Here is a 15,410-nt window from a genome sequence, read left to right as displayed (position 1 = left end):
GGGCCCGCAGACGCTCAGGAGAACGTCCCTCTTCGTGCCGGCGTCGGTGACCTTGTTGGCCCTGAGGTAGAACTCGACCCGCTCCGCATAGGACTCCCAGCCCTCGGGGTTGGCGGGGTCGAAGGTCTCGATGTAGCCGGTGGTTCCGTTCTGGGTGGCCATGGCGGCGGCGATCAGGACTCGTGGTTGCCCTAGATCTCCGTGGTAGCCGCTGAGGCTAAGATCCCATCCTCGTCGCCAGTGTAACGTACTCGACGCGGAGACGAGAGTAGGGCAACATGGTTTATTAGGAGCACGTTGCAAGAGAGAGAGCACGCGGGCCGGGCCCCGCTTATATACAATTCCCGGTACTGCCTACTGGGTTGGTCAGGCCAATCCTGACCTGTTGAATTACCCGCCGCAGCTGTTGATTGGCGGGTGATTCCGCGCCCTGCGCTGGAGGCTTCTGGGACAGCCCAGTTGCCTCCGCGCGGGCGCATGTTGTTACTGATACACTACACTTACTGTTCTGTAATATTCACAATTTGATATCACAATTTGAAATCTTATTGCATTTCCATTAGGCACAAACTCAATCAATAGGGCTGTTGCTAGGCATGAAACGCTCCTTGACTACTCCCACTCAATGTACAAAGATGGAAGACAGGTCATGAAAAAAGCTCTGTCCCTTTAACAGAAGCTTTGGGAGTAGAAATGGTCAGCTGAAGCATTCAATGCCATGAAGTCTAGCAGTTAAGAGTTCCAGACTAGAATCTGGGATATTTGGTTTCAAATATCTACTCTCCCATGGACACATGAGCCAGTCATACTCTGTCAGCTGGATATTTTGTGTCAGCTACCAATTTCCTGAATTTCTGTTTGGTGTTTGTGCAGAGTGGTCAACAGCCAACCTAAGTCCATGGATATCTAAAAAAAACTAGATGGAATGGGAAGTGCTGAACCCGGAAGCTGCAGCTAGTGCAGAACGCAGCTGCCAGACTGTTGCTGGGGCTCCCAAGGTGGGAGCACATACAGCCGGGGCTGCCTGAACTGCACTGGCTGCCAGTTACATACCGGATTCGTTACAAAGTGCTGGTTATTACCTTTAAAGCCCTATATGGCCGAGGACCTGCCTACCTTAGGGACCGTCTCTCCCCGTACGAACCCCAGAGAGCACTGAGGTCAGCAGGGAAGAACCTGCTGACTATTCCCGGACCAAAAGAGGTAAAACTCCAGAGTACCCGCACTCGGGCTCTCTCTGTTATGGCCCCACAGCTGTGGAATCAGCTTCCAGAAGAAATGCGGGCCCTGCGGGACTTTGAACAGTTCCGCAGGGCCTGCAAGACCATCCTTTTTCGAATGGCCTTCACCGACTAAAACTGCTAAGTAAACTTACCATCTGTATAATAGCACCAACATACTAATTTTATTGTGTTTAGAATTTTAATAGATTTTAATCAACTGTAGTTTAATATGTTATATATTGTACAATGTATGTATTGAATTTCTGTTGTTCGCCGCCCTGAGCCTGGTCCAGCGGGGAGAGCGGGATATAAATAAAATGTGATGATGATGATGATGATGATGATGATGATGATGATGATGATGATGATGATGATGATGATGATGATGAAGAAGTGAAAGAGGAAAATTTGAGACACAGACAGCTGTTGTCAAATAATGGTTTGTGCCTCCTATGGTATAGGTTGGTAGAAATACCTTTTCAAGAAACTTGGTATATCTCAGATCCTGACTTTGCAAGTAAACAGGCTAAAACCAGTGAATATTTTCAGATAGGATATGAACCATCAGAGGAACAGGTGGGAAGAAATCCTTTCCAGAGCTGGCGGGTTCATTAGGCAACATTTGGCAGCTGCCTCAGGTGCCAGCTCTTCAGGGGCATGTTGTTTCTGCTTCCTGAGGGGTTGGAGAAATCTTCTGGCCCCTCAGCAAGCAAAAAACATTGTGGGGCTTAACTTTCAGTTGCCTGGGACTGAAAGTGCTGCCTCGTTTCTTCTTGCTGAGGGGTTGGAGAAATCTTCTAGCCCCTTAGCAAGCAGAAACAACGTGCCGGGCACCTGGGGCTGAAAGTGCCGCCTCATTTCTGCTTGCTGAGGGGTTGGAGAAATCTTCCAGCCCCTAGCAAGCAGAAACAATGCGCCAGGTACCCAGGACTGAAACTGCTGCCTCGTTTCTGCTTGCTGAGGGGTTGAAGAAATCTTCCAGCAAGCAGAAACAACACACCAGGCACCTGGGACTGAAAGTGCCTCCTCGTTTCTGCTTGCTGAGGGGTTGGAGAAATCTTCCAGTCCCTTAGCAAGCAGAAACAATGCACGGGGTGCTCAAGTGTTTTAAAGGCGGCTGGCTGCCTTTGGGTTGAAAGTGGCCAAGCGGTGCCTTTCCATGAAGGCACCGCTCGGCCGCTTTCAACCTGAAAGTGGCCAGTCGCCTTTTAAAAACTATCCTTTTTGGAGGCTTCCAAGGAAGACTCCAAAGAGTGTAGTGCGGGGGAAAGTGGCAGCGCGGCAGCACTCTCATGCGCCACCCGCCGCTCTCTAGTCCCCCTTACAATGATGTCACTTTTAGTGATGTCATCGTGGCGTGCACTATGTGCGTGTGAAAAAAACAAAAGGGAGCTGGAGGGGGGGACGCGGCACGGGGGTCTGCCTCTAGCGGCAGATCCCTTAGCACCGGCCCTGATCCTTTCTCAAGAGCCTGTAAATGTTTCCGAGCCTGGCTTTTGGAATGAAGCAAGTTAATTTCAGCGAACACAAAAAGAGAAGACTGTGTCTCAGTGGCTGGTTTTCAGGTGTAGCAACTAAGTTATTGGAATTTCCAAAAGGAATGAGCACGAACCACCTCTAAAGTTCACGATGAATTTTGGCCGATTCATGGTTGATGCACTCAGGTTTGTAGCAGGTCAACAGGCATGATCTTTCCACAACTTTCAAGCTATTTGTGGAACTGTCAGAATATGCCCCTGCCTCATGTGGGGAGGGAGGCAGGAGAAATAGGAGTGCCAGCCAGAAGGAAAACTGTTGCTGCACTCAACTTGCATGCCCTGTGGAACTGCATTAGGCACCAGAGGGTATGGATGTTGTTTGGCAGTTCCACCAGGTTTGGGCATGGGCTGAAAATACCCTGGCCCTGGTCAAGGACAGCCAAATGTCTCTCGAGCCAAGGAATCACCAGCAGGTTCTTATCAACCAAGCATAATGCTCCTTGGGAGTGTACCAGGAGAGGCAGTTCTGAAGATATGGGGGTCCCTGACCATTAAGGGCCTGAAAGGTTAATACCATAACCTTGAACCTGATCCAGTACTTGACCGGAAGCTTCTGTAGCTCATGGAACACAGGTTGAATATGTGCCTTATGCTGAGTTCCTGCTGCGTTCTGGATCAGTTGGCTTTTCAGGGTCAGTCTCAAGGATAGCCCTATGTAGAGCAAGTTACAGTAGTCCAGTCAGGAGGTGACCACTGCATGGATTATTGTGGCTAGGCTGAGGCAAGACAGGTAGGGGCCAGTTTGCGACAGTTCATGAACAGGGCAGGCCACAAACGGCAAACCAAACTGCATTTTCCTGGTCTGTGCCCATCTCTAGAGATCACACATACTGTGAGGGCGTTTTCCCACAGAGCTTACCGCCGAACAACGTCCCTCTTCACCGCGCAGCGTCTGCGCGGATTTCCCACCAACTGCTCCACATAACCAGGAAGAGCCGCGGCTTTTGCGTCGCTAACGTAAACTGGTTTTTAGCGGTTTACACCTGCGACGCAAAAGGTCCGGCACTTCCTGGTTCTGCGGAGCAGTTGGTGGGAAATCCGCGCAGATGCTGCGCGGTGAAGAGGGACGTCGCTCCGCGGTAAGCTCTGTGGGAAAACGCCCTGAGATTCCTAGGATTATAGGATAGGCCAAGTTATTGGAATCCGGAACCAAAGCATGGCTGACAGCTATTCTTTGCATGCCTATATAATCTACCTGAAATCTTATAAATTCGTGAGCTCAGCAAATGCTATCAGTGATATATCGTTTCGGGCCTCTTTACTGAACAGCCTTCTTCCATCCAAAAAAGGTAATCAAGGACTCCCTCACCCCACTTTCTATAAGTCTCATCTAGGAATTATTACTTTCAGAAGCAATGAAGGTCCTGTCTGCCAGGTGGAAGCTGCAACAGAGACAACACCGGTCCAACTGCACAGCACACTGCTTCAGTCCAGTCTTCATACCTACCTCACAAGTTGTTGCGAGGATAAAATGGAGGATAGTAAAACAATATTAGCTACTTTGGCTCCCCACTGGGGAGAAAGGTGGGGTATAAATGAAGTAAATACAGAAATGAAAATCAAGTTAATTAGCATCACTTGACAATTACTGCAGGTCCCACTTAAACCAAGGGACAGATCCAAGTGGGCAGCCGTGGTGGTCTGAAGCAGTTGAACAAAGCAGGAGTCAAGTTGCACTTTTAAGACCAACCAAGTTTTATTGAGAACGTAAACTTTCGTGTGCTCTCTAAACACACTTCATCAGGCAAGGGGATCCTCGTCTGATCAAAGGACAGATAGTGGAATCACTTTAAAACTTAGCAACTCTATGTGCTGTGCTCCTTTTCAGCAGCTATGGGATGCCTGCCCAGGTTATACGATTTGAAGAATTTCTGAGGCCAGAAGGAAAGTCGTGAGAGACATTGCCAATTCATTTGCAAAATCTGAGAATCTGCAGTCTATAATGTGTTTGTATTCCAAATGGGACAGACCTTCTGTCCCTTTACGAAATTTAATAAAAGGGTCATGTGTACAGTTTCTTGTATTACAGTGGTATAGTGATGCAAAACACAAACAGCTGAATAATGCCCTTCTTTTGAGTTCTTAAAGGGACAGGAGCCTTGAGCCCTTTGAAATCTGATCACCGTTACATGGCATAAACTAAGTGTGCTACTTTTTTCTTCAGGCAGGGCTCCTGCACCTTTAAAGCCAGCCTGAGATGACATAATCACGATATACTTGTTCTGCTGAATCACCTGTCACATGATTGTTACATAGGCTCAGGAGCACAGATAGATCAAAATGGTGGCAACTTTGATTCTCCTTGCTATAACAGTATTAATCATATGTCATCTGACCACTTCAATTGTACCATCCTCTGCCAGGGGCAAAGGTCAGCCTCACCAAACATATCTATTGTAATAAGAGACAGATGGTACAGTGTGTTTTATTTTCCATTGCCATTATCTTGAACTTGCCCTTTGTTACTGATGTATTCAGTTCCCTTTAATACTTTCACAATTATGATGCCAACCGCTTAATCTTCTGGTTGATTCAGAGGGTTCACTATACCTAAAGGAATTAACACAATTGCATTTATAAAATACTTCTCCACTGCATAAATCTCAGATACAGCATGTCTGAACTTGTCTCGTTAACTTGAGTGAATCTCAGTTATGATACTGTTACTGCTGTTGCTTGATTTGTTTGTGCCTTGGCCCTCACGGTTATGTGAGCGAATAAAAGAAGCCACTGAGTACATGTAGGGGAAGGACTACAAAAATCTGAAAACAATCTGTGCTATTTAATGAAGCAGTTTTCAATTTTATTTATAGCTCCCAGTGTTCAAAGGGGGCTCTCCATCATCTTTGGAGTTTGCAATATGCCTTCTGGAAAGCACTTTTACAGCACAGATGTTAATGTTATAATTGTTACAGAAAATAGTGGCAACAGAACAAGTGCCTCTCATTGTCTTATTTCCTTCCTGCGTGCAGAGAACAGAAAGAAATGCTGTGAGAGAGTCCTTCCTTCCTTCCTTCCTTCCTTCCTTCCTTCCTTCCTTCCTTCCTTCCTTCCTTCCTTCCTTCCTTCCTTCCTTCCTTCCTTCCTTCCTTCCTTCCTTTCTTTCTTTCTTTCTTTCTTTCTTTCTTTCTTTCTTTCTTTCTTTCTTTCTTTCATTCTTTTTCTTTCTCATTTTAAAAATACAAGACAGAAATGCTTCAACCAGAGTTACAATCAAGGCGAATTCCTTAAAGAAAACCGGCAAGATAAATACAGTCATGCCTGGGCTGGTTCTCACCCATAGTGTGCAATAGTTTGTGCCCATTTTAACAACTTAATTATGGAATGGGGTGGTGGTGGTGGTGGAATTAAATGACTGAACATTCAGGTTAAAGACAATTTGGTTGATCACCAAAAAGAAGCATGACTACTTTGAAGCCTTTGAACTCGCCTAATATTTGTAGTTTAACAATACCAACTGCTTTGCGAATCATAATTATAAGCAAACAGTGTATCAAAATCTGCTGTTCTTTTAAAGGAAAGTCACCCCTGTTACTGTGGAACAAATCCCCTAAGGCAGGCTGGGTGCAGCTGCCAAACACAGAACACACACACCCCACTCCTTTGGGGGGGGGGGTCCAAATGGAGAGCTGGGAGTAAAGGGAAGTCACCCAAGTATTCTTGAACTAAGGTTGCCATGTCCCCTCATCACACAGGCAGGGGGATCTGGGCGGCATTCTGGGAGTGGGTGGAGATGTCTCTGATGTGATGACGTCATGTGGAAGTAATGTCATCACAACATCAGCAACATCACATGGCCACGCTCTACTTTTTTGGGGGCAAACTCTATGGTGAAATTGGGCTCAAACCATAAGAGTTTTGCCTCAAAAGCAGAGTGTTGCCACACAACATCACTGACACAATGATGTCACTTCCGTATGGTGTCCACTATTTTGGGGTTGTCGTGCAGGGATATGGCTGTTTGGGGATCCCCCTCCTGGACCTGAGGACTGGCATTCCTATCTGGAACCAGTCCCCCAAAACAGGCTGGGTACAGGGAGGCAGGCTGACACAAATAGATCACTCCCTAAGGAGAAGCAGCCCAGTGTGTGTATGGGGGGGGGGGGAATAAAATGGCAGAGAACACAGTTGAGGGGGCTCCTCCCAAAGCAACCTGAATTGCAACACAGAGGAATCCAAGGCAAAGCAAAGTCCCTTGGCCCTGACTAAGCTAGCTAAGCAATCCCCCCCATCACACCCTGCAGCAAAACTCTTTTGCAGTGATGAATATATATATGAAGCTGCCTTATACTGAATCAGACCCTCAGTCCATCAAAGCCAATCTTGTCTACTCAGACTGGCAGCAGCTCTCCAGGGTCTCAAGCTGAGGTTTTCACACCTATTTGCCTGGACCCTTTTAGTTGGAGATGCTGGGGATTGAACCTGGGACTTTCTGCTTGCCAAGCAGATGCTCTACCACTGCGCCACCATCCCTCCTGCATATGAAGCTGCCTTATACTGAATCAGACCCTCAGTCCATCAAAGTCAGTCTTGTCTACTCAGACTGGCAGCAGCTCTCCAGGGTCTCAAGCTGAGGTTTTCACACCTCTTTGCCTGGACCCTTTTTTGGAGATGCCAGGGATTGAACCTGGGACCTTCTGCTTCCCAAGCAGATGCTCTACCACTGAGCCACCGTCCCTTTTGCAAGTACACCCTCTCTGTCCAAAACGACAATGCCAACAAAGGGAATGCATGCTCATTCTATGCTTAAATACGTAGATCTGATTCCCATTGCAACAAATGGGAACTCTGTTATTGGCAGGCAGTAGTGCCTGTCAAGCTTTGGAGAGTCCTTATTTGTGTTTCCAAGGCTGGAAAACACCACCCTCACCATTGGCTAGCATTTTCATACCAGAGTTTCTGGGAGGGTTTTGTTTTCCAAGCCACCCTGAGTAGTGCCCCAAAGCTTGGCGATTTCTTCGGAGGCCACATGTGTGCCAAACGTCACCTCCCGCACCCTGATTGGGCCAGAATTTGGCACAAGTTTTGGCTCATCACGCAGTTCATGCCCATCTCTACTTTTAAATATGAACACAGTGGATTAGTGGCTGCTGAGATCAAAGGCAAATCGGTGCAGAAGCCCCGCTGAGCATATATTACCTTCATGTCCTACTCTTACTCAGATAACTCTGGGAAACAGTGAGGAAAGGAGGGGTCAAGGGTGCCACAGCATAGGTAGAGCATCAACAGTACATGGTAGTGCCTCGGAACTACCAAGTTTACTGTAAGACTACCAATCACAGGTAGCCCCATCCAAATGCTTCCAACCTCCAGGTAGCACCTGGAGATCTCCTGTTATTACATTTGATTCCACATTACCAAGATCAGTTCCCTTGGAGAAATTGGCTGCTTTGGAAGGCAGGCTCTATGGCATTATACCTTGCTAAAGCCCCTCCCCTCCCCAAACCCTGCCCTTCCCAGTCTCCACCCCCAAAATCTCCAGGTATTTCCCAACCCAGAACTGACAATCCTATTCACCCACTATATCTTGTTGTTGAAACGGGACCAGCTCCACCCCAGATCAGATGGAAACAATGGATTTCCCAAATCAAACTGAAAACCGAGGCGCACGTATGATTCTAGTGTTTCTGTTTATCTGCTCATTCCTACACCCTAAATCCAAACACCACCCAAATGCCAAAGCTGTCTCTCATTGCTGGAAACCAAGTCAGTAAATGTGAACATTGGCATCTTTGTTAGCAATCAGACCCCTCCTACCACAGAGGAGCAGTTTAACGCAGAGAGAGAGAGAGAGAGAGAGAAGAACACCCCTCATACCCTCAAAAATCACAAATATGATAACACTATCTGTACACACAAAATGGATGCCAGACAAGAAACAGGCCAGGGAAAATATTTCTTAATTTTTGAAGGTGAGTCATTGCAGCTGGCTAACAGCTTTCTCCCCACCCAAAGGAGATACATAAATTAAGGACAATAAGGCTGATTACAGACTGGAACTTTGGGCTGACAGAGAAAAAATCCCTCCACACGCACACATCTGCCGGGCATCCCCATCCCGCACTCATCCCATCCTTCCGGCCGCCCCATCCAGTTGCACATGGGTCTCCTTCTCTCCGTGAAATGCTGGTCATTTTATTCCGCTTACAGACCTCATTCTCCAAGATGGGCAACTATTGCCTTCCTCAAATCAATTTCTCCCTCTCCATCCTATCATCTTCCTCTTAGTTAGCTTGTGTATTCCCCATGTGCTTAGTGTGTGTATATTTTACCTTTTATTGTTTTTCAATTAAAAACATTTTTCTTAGCTGACCATCTGACTGGTTTATTTTCTGAGTTCTCTAAGGGAATATCCTGATATACCTCTCTAGTTACTCCCTTTCACTTGTCTCCAATTAAGCTTATTCCCGCCCCCCCCCCAATTAAATAGGAGACTGACAGTTTGGGTAACATCTCCTCCTGAGGAATGACAAGGTAACAAGCATGCTTGTTGTCACCTCCCAGACCCATACCTCAGCTGTTTGCTAAAGGTAGGTGGCAGAGTTCCTCTGTAGCTGACCATGAATCTGGCAAGTTAATTTAGGGGGTGGCAGCCCCCAATCATGTACTTGCTGCCATTTAAGGTGAGCTATAAGCAGGGGAAGAGATACAGGCAAAGGCACCCCTCCACACACACACACACCTGTGCTGCTGCCACAGATGCATGGGGGTGGCAAAATCTGTCCAGTCAGCCCTATACCAAGGTAACATGAGCCAACTCTGGGGTGACGTTGCTTTCACGGCAGACTTTTTCACGTTGTTTTCACGGCAGACTTTTTCACGTTGTTTTCACGGCAGACTTTTTACAGGGTGGTTTGCCATTGCCTTCCCCAGTCATCTACACTTTCCCCCCAGCAAGCTGGGTACTCATTTTACCGACCTCGGAAGGTTGGAAGGCTGAGTCAACCTCGAGCCGGCTTACTGAAAACCCAGCTTCCACCGGGGATTGAGCTCAGGCCGTGAGCAGAGCTTAGGACTGCAGTACTGCAGCTTTGACACTCTGCACAACGGGGCACTAAAGGAGCTACATGGGTTGCCAAGTCCAATCCCAGAAATATCTGGGGACTTTGGGGGTGGAGCCAGGAGACACGGGTGGAGCTAGGAAGGAGGGGGGGGGAATGGCGCTGGGGAGCGTGGCGAGCCGCCCGGTCTCGGAGCAGGCGACAACGCTGCGCAGCTGCCGCCTCTTCTCAGCTTGCCGTGGCTGCTCCTTCGAGATGGGCTCAGGCTGAGCCCATCTTGGAGGAGCAGCTGCGGTAGGGTGGGGGGGGGCAGCAGCCTCGCCGGCTCTGCTCCACCTCTGGGGTGAAATCGGAGGGGGGTTGGAGGCAGGCTGGGGGCGTGGCAAGCCGCGAGTCCGGGTCCTAGAAGTGCCCGGATTCGCGGCTCGCCATGCTCCTGGCCTGCCTCCGCCCTCCCCTGGTTTTGCCTGCGCTGCTGCCGCCTCTTGGCTGCTCCTCCGAGATGGGCTCAGCCTGGGCCCATCTCGGAGGAGCAGCTGCGGTGGGCGGGGAGGGGGCGGCGGCACAGCGGCCTCGCCCGCTCCGGGTTGGGGCGGCTCGCCATGCTCCCTGGCGCTGTTTCCCCCCTCCCCCCGCTTCCGTTTTTTTGGGAAGCGGGGGAAGAGGGTGAAAATCCTGGGGTCCCCTGCCAGGGCGGGAGGGTTGGGAAGCCTAGTTCCTCCCCACATCAAAAATTCCCTGTTGCAGAAGCCTAGCAGAAAACTGGAATAGATCCTACCACTGCACTGAGGACAGTTTGTTTGCTTTTTTGTAGAAAAAGCCCAAGAGGAACTCATTTGCAATATTAGCCCCCACCCCTACACCATTGCTTTGCACAGGACATATTAGGCCACACACCCTGACACCAGGCCAGCTGGAACTGCATTCCTGCTCAAAAAAATAAATAAATAAAAAGCCTTGCTTATGCCCCACCTTTCCTTTTGGGGTGGAGCCTCAGGAAAGCAGGGTTTGTGGAGGAGAGTTGCTTCAGTGGGCTATAATGCTATAGAGTCTGCCTTCCAAAGTGACCATTTTCTCCGGGTGAACTGATCTCTGTTACATGATCCTTGTAATATCAGGAAATCTCAAGCAACCACCTGGAGGTTGGCAGCCCTATCCGCCACCTACATTCTAAAGGAATACAAAGGGACTACACATCACATGCTTTTTCTTAGCAGTTAGAACACCTCACAAAAACTAGGCAGCAAGGTGCCAAAATTATTTATGGGTTTTTGATTAGATTTATATTCTATTCTATCGCTTGGATTTGGAGTAGGGTTGCCAATCCCCAGGTGGGGGCAGGGGATCCCCCGGTTTGGAGGCCCTCCCCCCACTTCAGGGTCGTCAGAAAGCGGGGAGAGGGGAGGGAAATGTCTGCTGGGAACTCTATTATTCACTATAGAGATTTATTCCCATAGAAAATCATGGAGAATTGATCCATGGGTATCTGGGGCTCTGGGGGGGGCTGTTTTTTGAGGTAGAGGCACCAAATTTTCAGTACAGCATCTAGTGCCTCTCCCCAAAATATCCCCCAAGTTTCAAAACGATTGGACCAGGGGGTCCAATTCTATGAGCCCCAAAAGAAGGTGCCCCTATCCTTCATTATTTTCTATGGAAGGCAAGCAATGAAAAGGTTTGCTGTCCCTTTAAATGTGATGGCCAGAACTCCCTTTGGAGTTCAATGATGCTTGTCACAGCCTTGATCTTGGCTCCACCCCAATGTCTCCTGGCTCCACCCCCAAAGTCCCCAGATAGTTCTTAAATTGGACTTGGCAACCCTAATTTGGAGCCATTCAACCTCATTTTCCCAGATTCAAATACTCAAATGGCCCCTACATTACTTGTTCTACTGGAGGCCTGCCATCAGTTTTCCTGGAAAAAAAATTCTGTTCATAGGTGCTTGTGTGGCTAAATGCTGCTAACAGGTGTGCGGCAGGCAGAAATTCAACATGGATTACTTAGCAGCTTTCTGACTTGACTGTACCGACTGAACTTCTGCCTGCACAGGAAGATTACTGCCAGAAAGCAAAAGGCAGGAGCTTTAGCAAAACCAATTAAAGCAGCAGGTTTCTCTTTCACCTCATGTGACAGGCATCTGCTTTTTTTCCTCCAAAAGGCAGGAGATTGTACTGACTCTGGAATGTGGTTATGTGACCTTTGCACTCATCCATGCAGGAAGAGGCAGCCGTCTCTGATTGATGGCTGCCCAGTTCATTTTTCCTAACCACACACTTTGCCTAGGGCTTGACCCCTGTAGGGGAATAACTCCCCTGTCAGCAAAGCAAATGCTGTCCAGTGGGTCCTCCCCCCTCTATTTCTTGCCTATTCATTCTTACCTGTTAATCAGCCAGGGTCTCTGGCCTTGTTGAAGCCGCCTCTGCTGCCGCTGCAGCTTCAGAGGAGTTAATAATACACCCAGCGAGCTCCAGTCGCAGCAGCACAGCCTAAGTGGGTTGAAAGGACCAGCCCACTCAGTTGTGTGAGTGGATTCGCCAGCCAGGCCCTGCTTTGCTCAGCCGCTGTCATGCTCTCCTCGCGCTGTTTACTGCAGTCTCAGGCTGGGTGCGAGTCCAACGGAGTCAGTGGACTGAGCCTGCTCAGCACTCCGCAAGCAGCAGAAATTGCCAGAGCAACAAACCCTCTGGCAGCAGGCCAGCTGTGGAGATTGCTGGATGAGAGCAGAAATGCAGACTGCCTAGGAAACCAATAACAGGGAGACAAGCTGTGCAAAATAACAGCCTCACAAAAGCGGGGAAATACTCAGGCGTACAGCGTGTGTCAGCTGACAGAGCTTGGGCTCTCAGCCACTTCTTCGGAGCTGGAGCCCTTTTTCTTCCTGGTTCATTAAATGGCATGAACCCTCAGCATGTGCTGGTCACATCTTCCTGGGACAGTTTCATTTGCTTTTATGACAGTCATGAGCAAACAGGGTTTGCTTTCTAAACAGCCCTAAAGTTTTAAAATGACCTGTTGTAGTGCTGCCAGACCTGACAGGTGGGGACATAAGCTCCCTCTTGGGATTGATCGCTGAGCATTTGGTAATTACATAGGGGTGTTTTTTTTGCACTTTAATAGCCCCAAATCAAAACGGATTTGATTGGGAAGGAGCACAAATTGTACCAATAGATCAGTTAAATTTAATGTTTAATTCATGTTTATTAAATTTTCCTTTGTAATCACGTTGGGGGGGGAGCTGACTCTAAAAACCAGCAGCCAGCCAATCTTCTCACACTTGACAACATCATTTTTTTTTTTTTTTAATCATCAAGATGACACAGAGTGAAGGACTGGCACTTTCCACAGTTCCATCAACAATGGTCTTTCGTGAATTGCAGCTAGATCTCATGACGAATATTTTAGGTCATTGGATTCACATTGGTTTTCAGTGCATGCCCCATGGGACTTATCTGCTTAGGCCTCTTTTCAGTAGAGAAGAGAGACTAGGGGGTTGCGGGTGGCACGAGCTTCACAGAAAAGGTGGGTTTTGACGATAGACTTGAGGCATCACACAGGCATTTAGGAAGGCAGTCCCTTCCACACGTATTTTGTTTGTAGGTTTAGGTTTTAGGCTTCAGGTTTTTAATTATTCCATTGCCTCTATTTATTAATCACATTGAGTCTAGGTAACGAATAAGAAGGGCTGCTAGGCATGGCATGGCAACTAGCATAGGCTTGCCAACCCACAGGTCCAGGTGGGGGAATCCCATAGTTGTTCATGCTCCTCCCTGCCCCAACAGCCACAATGTGTCTTTAGATCTCAGGATGGGTTAGAAGCTTGCAAACTGCATCTGTTTTGGAAGATGTGTGTGTGTGCCTTTAAATCTCAGCGAGATTGAAGCTGCAAAGGGGTGGGGCAAGGAGGAAGAGCCAGGTGGATGAGAAAGGAAGCAATAGAGCCCTGTCCCTCTGTTCCTTTTGCATTCCTTTTGGAAGCTGTTTGGGACAGTTAAAATAAAAGGATAGTAATGAGTTGACTAGAACCTGATTATGGGATAGAGGAAAACTCCACCCCTAGACTTCTATCTCCTTAAGCTGGTTGAAATATAGCAGATTGTTACATTCAGCAACTCTGGTAAGTAAAGCTGTCTGCACCATTGCCCCAGGCAGATCACAAAAATATGGGCATACAAACTGTTTATTTTGGCTGCTTTGTGTGTGTGTGTTCACTTTGTTACCATTCCGGAAAGCCTGTAAAAGGAGCTGTTCCGCCAGGCCTATGATTGAGGCAAGCAGGTGTCCTCATCTTATTATACCATCTAATTGGCCTCCCAGCAATGATTGCCTTGACTGGGGCCAATACTGTTGATATCTTTGGGCAATCTAAGTTGCCTACGATAATTATGCCTTATGTGCTTACACCATCCAGGCCGTCCTAAATTAATTCTGATCTGTTGTTTTAATTGTTTAATTGTACTGATGTTTTATTGTTGGTTTTAATGGTTTTATGATGTTGGTATCTACCCTGAGTCCATCACGGGAAAAGGCGGAATATAAATTTATGGAAATAAATAAATAAATACATTTAGTGTATATGCTCACTTTCATTTAGCAGCTGCTGGGAGGCAAAAAAGGCAAAAAAAGAGAAGATGAAGACTGTAGGGAAACTGCACTGCTTTATTTTTATTTATTTGGAATAGGAACGTCTGCTGGCTCCACCCCAAAGTCTCCTGGCTCCACCCCCCAAATCCCCAGATATTTCCTGAGCTGGACCAGGCAACCCTAAACTAGGAGGAGATGGGGGGAGGCAGATACCTAGTGCAGGGGAAGGTGGAAGTCTCCATCACCGTGTAATGATGTCACTTCCGGCATCACAGCAGGGTAACACTCCAGCACTTACCCTTTAACTCTGGGGTTTTGGGGTGAGTGCTAGGGCATTACACCAGTGCAATACTGGCAATGATGGCAGTGTCTGTTTCCTAATATCTATCAGTCATCACATTCCAGGACAAATAGTAGTCATATGCTTTCAGTACACCTCTCATTCTGCTGTATACCTCGGATTATGAAGTAGGATCCTGCTACTTCAGAATTTTTGACACAGTTTCTGATGTAACAAGTTAGGACCCATGAAGGAGGCACATTAAAATAGAAATAATTTAGAATACCAAATAAGAAAAACTATTTATCCTAAGTAGTAAATAGACCCCACACACACATTATTAATGAAGGGGGCACGGCCACTGACATCACTTCTGGTGACGGCACCAGAAACTGTCAACCCCATGCATAATTAATGAAAGGGCATGGCCAGTGACATCACATCCACTGATGTCACCAGAAACGGCGTCATTAGGGTCATGACCTCAATGACATCACCCAGGTCATGACCTCAGAGTCACATGACCGAAACTGCGTCAAATGGAGGACAGAAGTGACATATTTGGGGGGCACCACCATGATGTAGGCACCCCGCATATTTAATTAAGCGCCTTTCACCCCCACATGACCTAGTCCCACCAATCACCAGCTATGCCCCACCATGACATAGCTACCCTGCATATTTAATTAATTAAGCACCTCCTCCAGGAAATGACCTTACTGATTCACACCACGTGGCATAGCCAGGCCAATCAGCGTCTACGTCCACCCTGTTGTGATGTAGCAACCCT

The 15,410-nt window shown here is 47.7% G+C and overlaps 1 protein-coding gene across 2 annotated transcripts in view; it reads right to left on the bottom strand.

Moving 5' to 3' along the window:
- Nucleotides 1-12,482, bottom strand: part of ARHGEF37 (Rho guanine nucleotide exchange factor 37) — a 79,715-nt gene extending 67,233 nt beyond the window's left edge. For both annotated transcript variants that reach the window (XM_060240598.1, XM_060240599.1), the window contains exon 1: nucleotides 12,138-12,482. The gene's annotated coding sequence lies outside the window, so the exon portion shown is untranslated. The remainder of the gene's footprint in view (nucleotides 1-12,137) is intronic.
- Between the last annotated feature and the right edge of the window lie 2,928 nt (nucleotides 12,483-15,410).

This window comes from Heteronotia binoei, chromosome 5, assembly GCF_032191835.1.
Source record: "Heteronotia binoei isolate CCM8104 ecotype False Entrance Well chromosome 5, APGP_CSIRO_Hbin_v1, whole genome shotgun sequence".
NCBI classification, from domain to species: domain Eukaryota; kingdom Metazoa; phylum Chordata; class Lepidosauria; order Squamata; family Gekkonidae; genus Heteronotia; species Heteronotia binoei.
This window is presented reverse-complemented; position numbering and strand designations above follow the sequence as displayed.